Genomic DNA, 15,665 nt, shown 5'->3' with positions numbered 1-15,665 from the left:
AGGTATTAGTTTGTCTTAACTATATAATTACACCAGTACACTTATAGTGTATTGAGTAGGACCATTAGAGGTCGTCTCTTTTATACTGACTTTATAAAGGGACAAAGACCTCAGTTATTATGGAAGTGTGTGCTCTTAATCCTAATATAATAACAAGCACATATATTTGATATTTATTTCTTTAATTTATCAATGGGTGAGATTTAGTTCGATAAATCAATAAGCCCGATAAGTTGGGAAATGATATCACTTATAGTGTGTGTTGTTGATTATAGAAGGAAACTATGTCCTAGTAATCTAGGTTGAGAATGTCCCCAAGAGGAGCTCATAAGGATTGTCATGTTAAACCCTGCAGGTGGACTTAGTCCGACATGACGATAAGGTTGAGTGGTACTACTCTTGGACTAAGATATTAATTAAATGAGTTGTCAGTAACTCACTTAATTAGTGGGCATTCGACATCTTAAACACAGGGAGACTAACACACTCATAATAAGAAGGAGCCCAAAAATGTAATTTGGGATTGGTGCGGTAGTTCAATAATAGTTCTTTAGTGGAATGAATTATTATTGATGAAATTAAGTTGTGTGTTCGGGGCGAACACGGGAAGCTTAATTTCATCGGGAGACCAAAACCAATTCCTCCTCTCGGTCCCTATCGTAGCATCTTGTATATAGAGATTTATACCCACCACATACCCACCTTCTTACCCATCCAATGGGGCTGGCCAAGCTAGCTTGGAACCCAAGCTAGGGCCGGCCAAGACCAAGTGGATGAGCCAAGTTGCTGGCCGGCCAAAGCTTGGATCCCAAGCTTAGGTGGCCGGCCACTAGAATATTAAAAAGGATTTTTATTAAAATTATTTCTTATGTGGATATCATGAAGAGAGTTTAAAATTAAAAATTTCCTTTTATAGCTTTCTACAAAAGATTAAGAGAAGAGATTAATCTCTTTCCTTATTTGTAGATTAAAAGGATGGTTTTAATTTTTGGTAAAAACTTTTCTTATTTGTAAATCATCTACATGTTTAAAAGAGAGTTTAAAATTTGAAATCTTTCCTTATTTGTTGATTAAAAGGTGGATTTTAAATTTTAAGAAAACTTTACTTTTTAACCATGTTCATGATTTAAAAGAGAGTTTAAAAAATTAAATATTCTCTTTTATAAGTTTCTACAAAAGATTAAAAAAAGATTTGATATCTTTCCTTATTTGTAGATTAAAAGAGATTTTAATTTTTAGAGATAACTTTCTTTTTATCCACATGTTAAAAGAAATATTTTAATTTATAAAATTTCCTTTTTATTAACCAATCATGAAGGGATAAAAATTATTGGAGAAATTTTTTATAAATTTCTGGAGACAAATTAGGAAGTTTTAATTAATTAAAATTTTTCTTATTTTGGGGAGAAGACTGGCCGGGCAAATAAATTAGAGAAGAGAAAATTATTTTTAATTAAATAAATTTTCCTTTTCATGGCAAAAGAATTAAGGAAGTTTTTATTTAAATTTCCTTATTTGCCAAGACCAAGGATTATAAAAGAGGGGGTAGAGGTGCCTTCATGGTGAACAACTCTATTCTATTTTCTCCCTCTTTTCTTCCTTGGTGTGGCCGACCCTTCTCCTTTTCTCTCTTCCTCTTGTGTGGCCGAAATCCTTTATCTCTTGGAGCTTGGAGGAGGTGGTCGGATCTAGCTTGAGGAAGAAGGAGAGAAAGCTTGCATCCCTTGGCGCTTGGTTAGTGAAAAAAAAAGTTCTTCATCCTTTAGAAGATATGCTTGGCAGAAACTTGAAGGAAGGAAGAAGAAGGTGCCTTGGTGGTTCTCGTCTCGGAAGATCGTTGCCCACACAACGTCTGAGATTAGAAGAGGAATACGGTAGAAGACCTAGAGGTTTTTGTTTGCAAAAGAAAAGGTATACTAGTATTTAATTTCCGCATCATACTAGTTTTATTTCTTTGTAAAAATATCAAATACAAGAGGCATGCGATTCTAGTATTTCGAATTAGTTTTCGATGTTGTGTTCTTTTATTTTTCTTTTCCTTGTGATTTGATTGTTCTTTTTGGTTGACCTAAAGTTATTTAAGGAAATTAAATATTAGCTTTCTTTAAAAGGCTTTGTCTAGGCGGTGGTGGTTGTTCCCATATCCAAGAAGGCCATGTGCCTCGCCATGCAGTCCTGGAAGCCAATTTTGGATATTAATATTTAATGGAATTAATAACCTAGGTGATTTGGATCGAACGTGTTAAGTTCCGCAGGAGATCCAAGTCTAAACCTAAAAGAACAAATAAATTAAACTTAGGATCAAACGTGTAAAGTTCCGCAGGCAATCCAAGTTTAATTTAAAAGAACACATGGTAGCTAGGAAAAGGTTCAGACCTTTGTACAAAATTTTTGTACAGTGGAACCGTTAGGTTTTCCGAGTAGCAACCAACAGTCTAAACCACTAAGAACAGATAAATTGAATTTGGAATCAATAATGTTAAGTTCCATTTGCGATTCCAAATTTAATTTCTAATGAACATAATAGGTTGTTAGGAATGGTTCAGGACTTGTACAAATTTTTTGTACAAGGGAACCGGTACGATATTCCGAGTATCAACCAACACACACAACAACCTCGACATGCCCGAGGGTTCCAATCACACACAAGCACACAAAAGTCATAATAGTTGGATCTAGGATGCCTGCAACAATAGAGTTAATCTATCTAGCACATCCTACTATTATCCAGCCTAAATTTATGTATGAGCAGTACATAATTTAACTGAAAACCAAACATACAAAGGCAGAAAACTAGCTCTGATACCATTTGTAGGGTACTACTTGGAATACCGTTCTGTTTCCCCTGTAAAAAAATTTTATACAAGCACAAAACTTTTCCTAGCAACCCATATGCTCTTCAGAAGTTAAACTTGGATTGGAAACGAAACTTAACATTTTTACTCCAAGTTCATTCTTCAAACTTAAACTTGGATTGGAAATGAAACTTAACATTTTTACTCCAAGTTCAACCCTTGTGTTCTTCAGAAGTTAAACCATATTACAGAAGTTGATTAATTATCTATTTCAAGGATTGGCTTCCAGGTCGTTGGTGAGACACTAGGCCTTCTTGGTTATGGGATTATCCACCACTTCCTAGACAAAGCCTCTCAAAGAAATTGAATATTTAAACTTCTCACAGTAATCTTAGGTTGAACTACAGAGACCTCAATCAAAGCACAAGATCAAAACACAAAATCAAAGTACAAAAATGAAAACACGAAATCGCTAGCCTCTTGTGTTGGTATTTCAGGATCCATACAAAGAAAACAAAACTAGTTGTGTTGCGGAATAAATAACTAGTTGTACCTTTCTTCATAGACAAAGACCTCTTGATCTTCTGTCATATTCCTCTCTCTTCTTAGATGTCGTGTGGGTGATAATCTACCAAGACAAAAACACCCGAACCCTTTTTGTTTCCAAGTCGCCTACCACCAAAGGATGCAAAGAAAGGAATGCCTCCTTCTTCTTCTTCTCCTCCAAACTGTCGGCCACCAAGGTGCTTCGTCTCTTCATTTTCTTTTCCTCCAAGCTCCAGCCACCAAGAGAAGATGGGGTGCCGGCCCTAGAGGGAAGAAAAGGGAAGAAGAAAAGAAGTGGGGCGCCGGCCCTAGAGGAAAGAAAAGAAAGAATGGGGCTCCGACCTTAAGGGAAAGGAGAGGGTTTTTGGTTGTGGAGAAAAACTTATCAATTCTTAATTGATTGATTTTGTGGCACAACTCCTCTCCTTTTATAACCCTTTGCCCCAGGAAAAAAAGGAGAAAAAGTAATAGATTTTTGTTTAGAAAAAATCTCTAGAAAAGAATTAACATAATTCTTTTTAGAAAAATTTCTTAAAAAAGAATTAGTATAATTCTTTTTAGAAAATTTCTAAGAAAGAATCAACATAATTCTTTTTAGAAAAATCTCTAGGAAAGAATTAACATAATTCTTTTTAGAAAAATTTCTTAGGAAAGAATTAATGTAATTCTTTTTAGAAAATTTCTAAGAAAGAATCAACGTAATTCTTTTTAGAAAAATCTCTAATTCTGTTGAGAAAAAAATCTCCCCTTTTTTTATTTTCTTTTCTTTTTCTTTTGGTTTGGCCGGCCCCTTGCTTAGGCACTAAGCAAGGCTTGACTGACCCCTTTCTTGGGTAGGAAGCAAGGCTTGGCCGACCCCTTGCTTGGGCACCAAGAAAGGATGTGGCCAGCCCCTTTTTTGGGTAGGAAGCAAAATCAAAATAGGTGAATGCAAGACTTTATAGATGCTACAACAGGGACCGAGAGTAGGAATTGGTTTTGGACTCCTGATGGACTTGAGCTTCCTGTGTTCGACCCGAACACCCAACTCAAGTTCATCAATAATAACTCATGCCACTAAAGAGTTATTATTGAATTACCACACCAATCTCATATTACATTATGGGCTCCTTCTTATCATGAGTGTGTTAGTCTCCCTGTGTTTAAGATATCGTATGTCCGTTAATTAAATAAGTTACTGGCAACTCACTTAATTAACATCTAGCTCCAAGAGTAGTACCACTCAACCTTATTATCATGTCGGACTAAGTCCACCAGCAGGGTTTACATGATAATCCTTATGAGCTCCTCAAGGGGACATCATCAACCTAGATCACTAGGACACAGTTTCCTTTTATAATCAACAACACACCATATAAATAATATTATTTCCTAACTTATTAGGCCTATTGATTCAACTGAATGAATTTCACCCTTTGATAAATTAAAGAAATAAATACTAAGTATATGGGTTTGTTATTATATCGGGATTAAGAGTACGCACATCCATAATAACAGAGGTTTTGTTCTTTTATGCAGTTAGTATAAAAAGAAACAACCTCAAATGGTCCTGCTCAATACGCACATAGTGTACTGGTGTAATTATGTAGTCAAGACAAATTAATTCCAAATTACACTACAACCATTCAAATGGTTTGTCCCTATCCATCTCGATTGTGAGCTACTATTTATAATTTATAAGGAACTGATAACATAATCTTCTATGTGGCACCACATACCATGTTATCTACTATATAAATTAAATGGACAACTGCATTTAACTAAATGTAAGCATTTGACCAATGTGATTCTCATTTCAAAATAAATGTTCATACAAAAAGCTAGACTTTTAGTATTCATCCTAACACCTATGCTATCTAGGCAAGAGGTGGTTTCGAATATTTTATCTCTTTTGTAGACACCTATTTGAGATATGGGTACATTTACTTGATGCGCCGTAAGTCTGAGTGCTTTGATAAGTTCAAAGAATACAAGGCTGATGTGGAGAAACGTCATGATAAAAGTATCAAGACACTACGGTCTGATCGTGGTGGCGAGTACCTCTTAGGAGAGTTTAGGAATTACTTATCAGAGGTCGGGATTCAATCCCAACTGTCTGCATCTGGTACACCCCAACAGAATGGTGTGGCAGAACAAAGGAATAGGACTCTTATGGAAATGGTTAGATCAATGATGAGTTATTCAGAATTACCAAATTCATTTTGGGGATATGCTCTGGAAACGACAGTGTATATTCTGAACTTGGTACCTTCTAAGTCAGTACCCTCTACTACCACAGAATTATGGAATGGGTGTAAGCCTAGTTTGAAGCATATTCAAATTTGGGGTAGTCCAGCTCATGTGCTGAAGGGAGACACTGATAAGTTGGAATCACGTACAGAAGTTCGCTTGTTTGTGGGTTATCCTAAAGGAACGAAAGGTGGTTTATTTTATAGTCCTAAAGATCAGAAGGTCATTGTTAACAACAATGCCCGATTTTAGAAGAGGACTATGTAATGAACCACAAGCCCATGAGTAGAATTGTTCTTGAGGAAATAAGAGAAGACATGTCTACTTTAGTACCAACGGTACAAGATAAGATACCACAAGAAACTACAACACGTGTCACAAATGATGCACAATTACAAGTAATACCTCGTCATAGTGGGAGGATTGTTAGGCAACCTAATAAATTCATGTTTTGGGGGAATCTCCAGACTTGATCCTTGGTGAACATGAACCTGATTCGTGGACATATGATGAAGCACTCCAAGATAAAGATGCAACATTTGTAACGACCTAAATTTCCTCATTTGGAGTTCTAATAGTGGTTAAAAATATTTAGAAATACTTTAGAAATATTCTAGAGCTTTTAGAAATTTTTAGAGTATTTTTATGCAATTTTTGGAGGTCGTTTGGTATTTTTACTAAACAAAAGAAGTTTCGACAAAAAAATGTTCAAGCTGAGATTCGAACTTCGGCCGAGCCAAGCCTTAAGCGAATCCGGCTGACCAAGAAACCCAAGCGGGTGTGCTGATCAAATAGGGAATGAAATATAATTAAGCAGTAGTTAGGAAATAGAAAAATAAAAGGAGAATAAAAGGTTCGGTTGAGGAATCGAACCCGCAACCTTTGACCCGGTCAAAACGCAGCTAGCCAAGTGTTCAAGCGGACGGTTTTGTTTAGAATAGATAGCAAAATTATTTAACAAGTTAACAGAAATACCGGATTTATAAAGGAACTTAGGGCTTAATAATTTCCCCGAACCCGAAATCCTTCTCATCTTCCTCCTCACACGTGCGACGGCGTTTTTTCCTCTCGGGCGGAAACGAAGGGGACTTAGGGCATCGCTCCGGCGGCCGGTCGAGGGGGTTCTCAGAGTGCCATCTACACCTTCGTGATCCCCTCGTCAAGAAGAGCAAGTGGGCGCAAGGAGAGGTCGAGAGCTCGAGTTTTTCCCGAAGCCCTAGCTGCCTCTCTTCGACTGTGAGTCCAAGAAACCGCTGTAAGTTGCTACTCACCTGTAGTAGGATAGCTCCGAGGTTTATTCCTTGTTCCTCTTCTTATTTTTGAAGCATGTTATTAAGGAGGTTTGCTTTTCTTAAGTTGCTGCCGTGAGGAATTTTTGAATTGGCTAAGGATTTAGGTTTCCTTTATGGCTTTTAAAACATGCTGTTAAGAAGTGTGGTTGCTAGGGATAGAGTTTCTTTTGGTTTTTAGATTTCGCTGTGAAGAATTTTTGGATGTGCTAGGGATCTAATTTCTTCTGCTTTTCGAATTATACTGTAAAAGTTATGGTTTAGGGCTTGCTGCCGTGAGTTTCAAAGGAAGTACATGAAAAGGATAAGTGTGTAGAGTATTTTGTTCCTTTGGTTTCTGCCGTGGTACTGAACAGGGGATGTTGAGGTTTCGGTTTCGGGTTGTTGCTAACAATGAGCATAAGGTGAGTGGATTTGGAGCATGTGTGCTATTCTCGGTGGGTTTCTGAAGTTTGCTGCCATATTTAGAATTTATCATATTTGGGTATGAACAGGTTTTAGTTTGAGAATTATGCGTAGCACTTTGGTTTGAATAGCTTTGTGTAGCATGAAGTATGGTTATACTTTGGGACATTTTCCTTACCGTAGCATTGAGCATGAAGAATAGATGCCTTGGTTTTGGTTTCCAGTAGCATGCTGTGGTTTGTCTTTTGGCTTCCGGATTTTGTGGTAAAGGATTGTGATTGTTAGGGATTTTTAGAATAGCCCCAAGATTCTGTTGTTTCCTTTGCAATTCTATTGAAGCATGGTTAAAAGATTTCGGTTATCTTATAAAGCTTAGCTGTGAATAAGTTTTATATAGGTATTGTTTTAGTTTTCCAGCAAGCTTTAATTGATTGTAGCCTTGCAAATCTTGGTTTGTGGATTGAGATAGCATGGATATCTGGAAGTGTTTGGATTGTAGTTTTGAGCCATTATTTGTATAGTGAAGTTTCAATTCCAGAATTTGCTTATGTTAAATCTGAGCTTGAGGTTTAGATATGCTACTTTCATTGAAGTATACAGATTTGAGGTTCTCTATTCTAGCATGAGGTTTAGATATGTTTTCTAGTTATACTCATTCTAGGATACAGATTTGAGTTTCTTTATTCTAGCATGTGGTTTAGATATGCTTCTTTGCTACCATTCATTTAAGCATATAGATTTGAGTTTCCTTGTTACCTCAATATGCAGAACTCCAATCTTAGAGCAGATTTTATTAAGCATTTCATATGTAGATTTTTAGTTAACATTCAAGTGCAGTTTCATTAAGCTTATAGTGCAGTTTTGTTAGCACAGTATGCAGATTTCTGTTAGCTAAATATGCAGAATTTTGATTAGCATAATATGCAGTTTTATTGAGCATTTCAGTACAGTTTTATTAAGTATTTTCATGCAATTCTGTTAAGCATTTCAGTACATCTTTATTAAGTATTTCCATGCAATTCAGTTAAGCATTTCAGTGCAACGTTAATAAGCCTTTTAGTGCAGTTTTGTATGAGATATCCTCCTATTAGAGGTATTAACAATTATAAGAAAGATAAAGAAAAGAAAAGAAAAAGGCCAAGGCCTTAAGTAGATCCCAAAGTCAAGACTTTAGGGATTTTGGCACACAAGGTACTAAAGAAAATGCCGAGGCATTATATATTAGAAGTAATAAAAGATAACAAGTATTTTACTTTATTTAAGAGGCTAGTACCTGACTTCCGATGTTGTCGTTAAACAAATCCAGGTGTCCAATTCCGAGGTCTTGGCCCTGGTAGACCGAGGTCTGCTCTTTTAGGATTGGTGGCTCGCTACCCCAACCTATTAGGGAACGCGCATAAGATGGTACTATGCCTGGGCCCAAGAAGAAAGTTTATTATTATTTTGAAGTATTAAAGTAAAAGTTTTAAACAAGTGAAATAAAAAGAATAAGTTTTTAAGCAAGTGAAATAAGATTCAGAAGGTGTTTAAAATTCAGCAAGCTTTAGCTTTCCTTATGCTAGCATGTTATTCTGATTAGCTTTACATGTTTAGCATTCCAGTATGAATTGTTCTTTTGCTATTAGATGAGCATGTGTAGTATTTTCTTTAGAGCTTTCAGTTCTTGGATTTCAGCATATTTACATACATATTCGAGTTTTTGTGAGTTAGACAGCGCTTACTAAGCATTCGCTTATAGTTTGTATTTCCTCTTATTGCAGATACAGGAAAGGAAAAGTTTTAGCAAAGGAATGCGACAAGGTGGCGCGGATGGTGTGTGATGCCAGGACTATGGGAGAGACTTGGGCATTTTTAAGTTTTCGCATTTTAGTGATTAATAAATATTTAAGATTGTATCTTACATCTCTTGTCATTGGAGATTATTCTATTTTAGATTGTATGCTGAGATGAGTTTGACACTTATTTAATTGCGTGAGTGTTGATATATGTTCCAGCCGCCTGTGGCTGATGTATACTATATATGTACCTCAGTTTATGGTCACCGGTACAGGGGAGATGCTGCCGAAATTTTTCGGTAGAGACTCCTCGTGATTTCGATCATACCGATTAGGTAAAGTTAGTAGTTAAGTAACAGTCACCCTTAGAGAGTAGTAATAGTAAGAAGGGTGGTCGTTACAGTTGGTATCAGAGTAGTTCCCATTCTCCAGCATCACACATCAGCACCATCTTTGCCGTCTTCAAGTAAGAAAGTGTTTAAGTTTTCCTTTTATGCTTTCTTTATTATTGTAGTATGGAGTAATTGCTTATATGCGCTTTAGTAAGATAGAAGTTTTGTTTCTCTTATATTCATATACATAAGTATATTTAGAAAGGATAGAGAAGATATCAAGCCTTTTTCTCTACATAACTAGATGTCAAGAAGAGAACGTCCCCGTACGTTCGTACTGAGGACCGAGCACAGAAGAACAAGAAAGACCCAAGTAGGAAAATGTTCGGGTAGTCTGTGAGTATCCAGAAGTATTTCCAGAAAAGTTACCTGAACTACCTCCCAACAGAGAAGTGGAGTTTGAAATTGAATTGGTTCCTGACAATTTTTAAAAGAATTTCTCTAGTAAGAAAGATTTACAATTCTTTTATTAGAAGGTTTTTCCTTAGTCATTGTAGCACCGAGGACCTTAGAATTAGTCGTTTATAAGTGCTAATGTGCATAGATTTTAGAGCGCTGAGCAAAGTAACAGTTAAGGACAAGTACCCTCTTTCCAGAATAGATGATCTATTTGATCAGCTAAAGAGGGCAATAGTGTTCTCTAAAATAGACCTGCGCTTTGGGTACCATCAGTTGGAAGTGAAAGGAAGTGATACACCCAGAATAGTTTCCAGGACCAGATATGGACACTACGAATTTGTAGTCATGCCATTTGGTGTGACTAATGCACCTATGGTCTCCAGAGACTTTATAACAGGCCTTCCAAGGACCACTAATGGGTACGATGCGATATGAATGATAGAGGACCGAGAAGTTAAGAGACTAAGGAACAAAGAGTACCATTAGTGAAAGTCATTTAGAACCAGAAGCAAGAGGAAATTACTTAGGAGCGTGAGGACAGTATGAGACAGAAATATCCGGAATTATTCGAAGTTCGAGGACGAACTTTTTATAAGGTATGGGGGATTGTAACGACCCAAATTTCCTCATTTGGAGTTCTAATAGAGTTTTATGTAATTTTTGGAGGTCGTTTGGTATTTTTAATAAACGAAAGAAGTTTCGACAAAAAAATGTTCAAGCCGAGATTTGAACTCCGGCCGAGCCAAGCCTTAAGCGAATCCGGCTGACCAAGAAACCCAAGCGGGCGTGCTGATCAAATAGGGAAAGAAATATAATTAAGTAGTAGTTAGGAAATATAAAATAAAAGGAGAATAAAAGGTTCGGTTGAGGAATCGAACCTGCAACCTTTGACCCGGTCAAAACGCAGCTAGCCAAGTGTGCAAGCGGGCGGTTTTGTTTAGAATAGATAGCAAAATTATTTAACAAGTTAACAGAAATACCGGAGTTATAAAGGAACTTAGGGCTTGATAATTTCCCCGAACCCGAAATCCTTCTCATCTTCCTCCTCACGCGTGCGACGACGTTTTTTCCTCTCGGGCGGAAACGAAGGGGATTTAGGGCATCGCTCCGGCGGCCAGTCGAGGGGGTTCTCTGAGAGCCATCTACACCTTCGTGATCCCCTCGTCAAGAAGAGCAAGTGGGCGCAAGGAGAGGTCGAGAGCTCGAGTTTTTCCCGAAGCCCTAACTGCCTCTCTTCAGCTGTGAGTCCAAGAAATCGCTGTAAGTTGCTACTCACCTGCAGTAGGATAGCTCCGAGGTTTATTCCTTGTTCCTCTTCTTGTTTTTGAAGCATGTTATTAAGGAGGTTTGCTTTTCTTAAGTTGCTGCCGTGAGGAATTTTTGAATTGGCTAAGGATTTAGGTTTCCTTTATGGCTTTTAAAACATGCTGTTAAGAAGTGTGGTTGCTAGGGATAGAGTTTCTTTTGGTTTTCAGATTTCGCTGTGAAGAATTTTTGGATGTGCTAGGGATCTAATTTCTTCTGGTTTTCGAATTATGCTGTAAAAGTTATGGTTTAGGGCTTGCTGCCGTGAGTTTCAAAGGAAGTACATGAAAAGGATAAGTGTGTAGAGTATTTTGTTCCTTTGGTTTCTGCCGTGGCACTGAACAGGGGATGTTGAGGTTTCGGTTTCGGGTTGTTGCTAACAATGAGCATGAGGTGAGTGGATTTGGAGCATGTGTGCTATTTTCGGTGGGTTTCTGAAGTTTGCTGCCATATTTAGAATTTATCAGATTTGGGTATGAACAGGTTTTAGTTTGAGAATTATGCGTAGCACTTTGGTTTGAATAGCTTTGTGTAGCATGAAGTATGGTTATACTTTGGGACATTTTCCTTACCGTAGCATTGAGCATGAAGAATAGATGCCTTGGTTTTGGTTTCCAGTAGCATGCTGTGGTTTGTCTTTTGGCTTCCGGATTTTGTGGTAAAGGATTGTGATTGTTAGGGATTTTTAGAATAGCCCCAAGATTATGTTGTTTCCTTTACAATTCTATTGAAGCATGGTTAAAAGATTTCGGTTATCTTATAAAAGCTTAGCTGTGAATAAGTTTTATATAGGTATTATTTTAGTTTTCCAGCAAGCTTTAATTGGTTGTAGCCTTGCAAATCTTGGTTTGTGGATAGAGATAACATGGATATCTGGAAGTGTTCGGATTGTAGTTTTGAGCCATTATTTGTATAGTGAAGTTTCAATTCCAGAATTTGCTTATGTTAAATCTGAGCTTGAGGTTTAGATATGCTACTTTCATTGAAGTATACAGATTTGAGGTTCTCTATTCAAGCATGAGGTTTAGATATGTTTTCTAGTTATACTCATTCTAGGATACAGTGTAACGCCCGAAAATTCTCAAACTGGCATTAGAATTATCCTTTGATTTTTCTGGAATTTTTAGATATTTTTCCAGAATTTTTCGAGTAGCGAGGGTAGCAAAAATAATTCGAAGAATAAAAAGGCTTAAGCGGGAATCGAACCCGGGACCTCTCGGGTCCGCCAAACCTTTAGTTAGCCTTGGTAACAGGTGAACCCAGCAGGGCCGTGCTGAAAGAAAGAGGAACCAATTATATTTATATTAGAGTTGGGTTCAATAATCCACTTAATATAAATTAAGAACTTAAGTTGGGTTTGATTTAATTTGGTTCGGCAGCCCGCTCCTCACGAAACCTCACGCCACTTCCTCCTCTCAAACCCTCACGCCGGCGCCCCTCTTTTCCTCCTCCTTCTCACGGCACACCAAGCCCAAGGGCCAAGGGAACTTCTTCCGGCGAGATCTTCGATACGAGGACGTTCCCCTTCGCGAGAAGAACCTGTAGAAGCGAGCGGATCGTCGAGAAGATCATCTCCACTGGAGTTCTAGCGAATAGAATCGTAAGAAATTACAAATAGGAGGTAAGAAACCCCTCACCTACAGTATAATAGCTTTCGTTTGATTGCATACTTTTAGATTTAGCTATATGCAGGTTTCTCGGCACATAGGGTGTGTTTTAACCCTCCTCGAGGATTAGGGATCTAGTTGAGCATCTCTAGACGGGCCGGACACGTTGTTCCCCTTTAGTTGGAGATTTTAGACGTTGTCGGGTGCCTAGAGGTGATCTCCCTATTAGAGGAGAGAGTTTGAGCCCACTAAGTGTTCGGTAAAATGTTAGTGTAGCTAAATGCCACCTCAGTTGTGTTTAATAGCTCAGTTAAATGCATTAGGAGCATTTAAAACAGCACATTAGTTTAGTCCAATTTTATGGTACTACGGTCCAATGGGTGGGCTCCCACTGTCGCCTCTAGGTTCAGATAACCTAGCTCTAGGTTTAGATAACCTAGAAACAGCAAGTTAAACAGTTAGCTATATTCAGTATTTTATTTTCAGTGGCACTGTACTGGATCAGATATCCATTGGGTTGGACTCCCACAGTCGTCCCTAGGTTTAGATAACCTAGTTAACCCTACTAAATTCGGGACTTGCAAACCCGGGTCTAGTTAGGGACACGCGCACAGCAAGTACATTTGCCGGGCCCAAACAGCATGATTATGTATTTTCACTTATTATGAATTAGTTTTCAAAACTCAAAATTTGTTATGTTAGTTGAGTTTGAATTCAGTATCAGTTTAGCTTCAGTTTAGCTCATTATATGTTTAGCCAGTTTCTTTCTATGATTGGGTATGATAGCTCTATGTTCAGTTCATGTACACATGCTTTAGATGATAGTATGTCATGACTAGCTTTGATTGTTATGTATTGTATGATGGTACGCCATGTTTTAGTTCAATCAGTACATAATTCCGCCAGCATGTTTTAAAAGCATATTGCATCGAATGCATGTTTTTGTGAGGTAGATGGTTTCTTACTAAGCTTTAAGCTTACAGATTCTACTTTTCCTTATACTGCAGATAAAGGTAAAGGAAAGATGGACTAACAGAGGAAGCTGGAGGGAAATGCAAAGATGGTGTGTGTGGTAGGAACTGGAATCAAAGATCTTTAGGGGACTTAAACATTCTAGCTTAGAATTATGAACTTTTAGTATTTTGCTTTTTATGCATTTTATGTTGTTCAATGCTAGAAATTAAAGAACCATGAACTATAACAAGTTAGATTGCTAGTCATATGTTATTAGAGTGTTTATTATGCATTAGATAGTTGTAGTGTGAGGTTTTGGCACGAACCAGTGCTGAAATCAGAGTTTCAGTGCGAAATCAGACACCCCAATCGATCGGTGGATCGATTGGGGGGTCCCAATCGATCAACTGATCGATCGGGCAACTTGCTACGTGAACAGTAGGTTTCTGGATCGATCATCTGATCGATCCAGCAATTTCTGTCGCGAACATAAGGTTCGGGGATCGATCCTTGGATCGATTGGTCAGTCTGGATCGATCAGCCGATCGATCCAGAATATCGTCCCGAGCACAGTAGCGTGCTGGATCGATCACTGGATCGATCCAACTTATGTCCCGTGTACAGTAGCCGGCTGAATCGATCCCTGGATCGATCCGACGTTCCAATCGATCAACGGATCGATTAGGAGGTCTGATAACAGCCGGAGAATGTTTATTTCAGCTCCTTGACCATAGGGGATGTAGTATATGTTAGGTATACTTTAGATTACATCCTTCAGTACATGTAGAACCAGGAACAATTATCAGTTAGCAACTAAAATTTAAATTAGATCAGTTTTCCGCACAGTTAGCTCAGCATAACTGTAGCGATCGGCCTTACAGCTTAGTACCTAGAAGGCGGGTCGTTACAGAGTGGTATCAGAGCAGTGTTCCATATTTCCTACACACACATCAGCATTGCACCTACAGCTTCCAAGTAAGAATACCTCTACTGTATTTATGCTCCTTGTTTTGGTTATTACAGTTCATGTTTATATGCCTACTGCTTGTTAGTATGTGATAGTTTTGAACATGATGTCAGTAGTTATATAACGGTGATTACCTTAGTTATGTTATGTTCTCTATGTCTTTAGAAATGGCACGAGGACGCCCAGCTAGAAGGGCACTAGCTACTGAGCCCCCGCAAGAGGCAGGCAGTTCAGTGCCTCCTCCAGACCTTCTGACGTTGGTAGCAGCTAGCTGAATAGCAACAAGAAATAGCCACCTTAAAGGCTAATCGCAGAGTACCCCCACCCGAATTTGACGACTTCGGTAGTCTTAGAGGTTCCACCGGCTCGACTCTGACACCGGCAGATGCAGAATTTCCGAGCCAAGAAAGGAAGCTATCGATCTAGTGGCGTGAGTCAAGCGGAGAACTTCTCGGGCACTAGTGAACCATGGGATGCATGAGCCTGGTTCAAAACACTGAGAGCACGATGGAGCTTCTGGATGGCTAGAACACGAGAAGGTGAAGTGTGCCTCCTTCGCCTGACGGAGATGCACGCGTGTGGTGGGAAAGAATCGAACAAAGCGCCCGATGAACCGGATGTCGTGGGCGACTTGAGAAGGAGTTTTCGAGGGTTCTTTCACATCTGGTTCTGACCGCCACTCTGACGAGTTCGAAGTTTCGTCGAGGCAACCTTTCGGTTGAGGAAGCGTGAAGAAATTCAATAGGTTGACTCCTCTATTCCCGAGCTAGTCGGCCGGAGAAGGCGAATCGGTTGATGCTCAAGATCTTGAGGCGGAGATGGCGTGAGCGTGGTGGTGGCATCATGGGCCACAAACCACGGAGGAGTTAGTGGCGGTGCCTTGACCACGAGCATTACGAGCGGCGTGAGGCAAGTCTCCTCGAGTCGAGGGCCAAGAAACTCTCACACTCAAAGCAATGAGGCCAGGCTCGGAAAGGGAACTCCAGCAGCAGTCGGGGAGTG

The sequence above is a fragment of the Zingiber officinale genome, chromosome 3B (genome assembly GCF_018446385.1).
Source record: "Zingiber officinale cultivar Zhangliang chromosome 3B, Zo_v1.1, whole genome shotgun sequence".
Taxonomy (NCBI): Eukaryota; Viridiplantae; Streptophyta; class Magnoliopsida; order Zingiberales; family Zingiberaceae; genus Zingiber; species Zingiber officinale.
The sequence above is the reverse complement of the archived record's forward strand: the minus strand, read 5'-3'. Positions refer to the sequence as shown.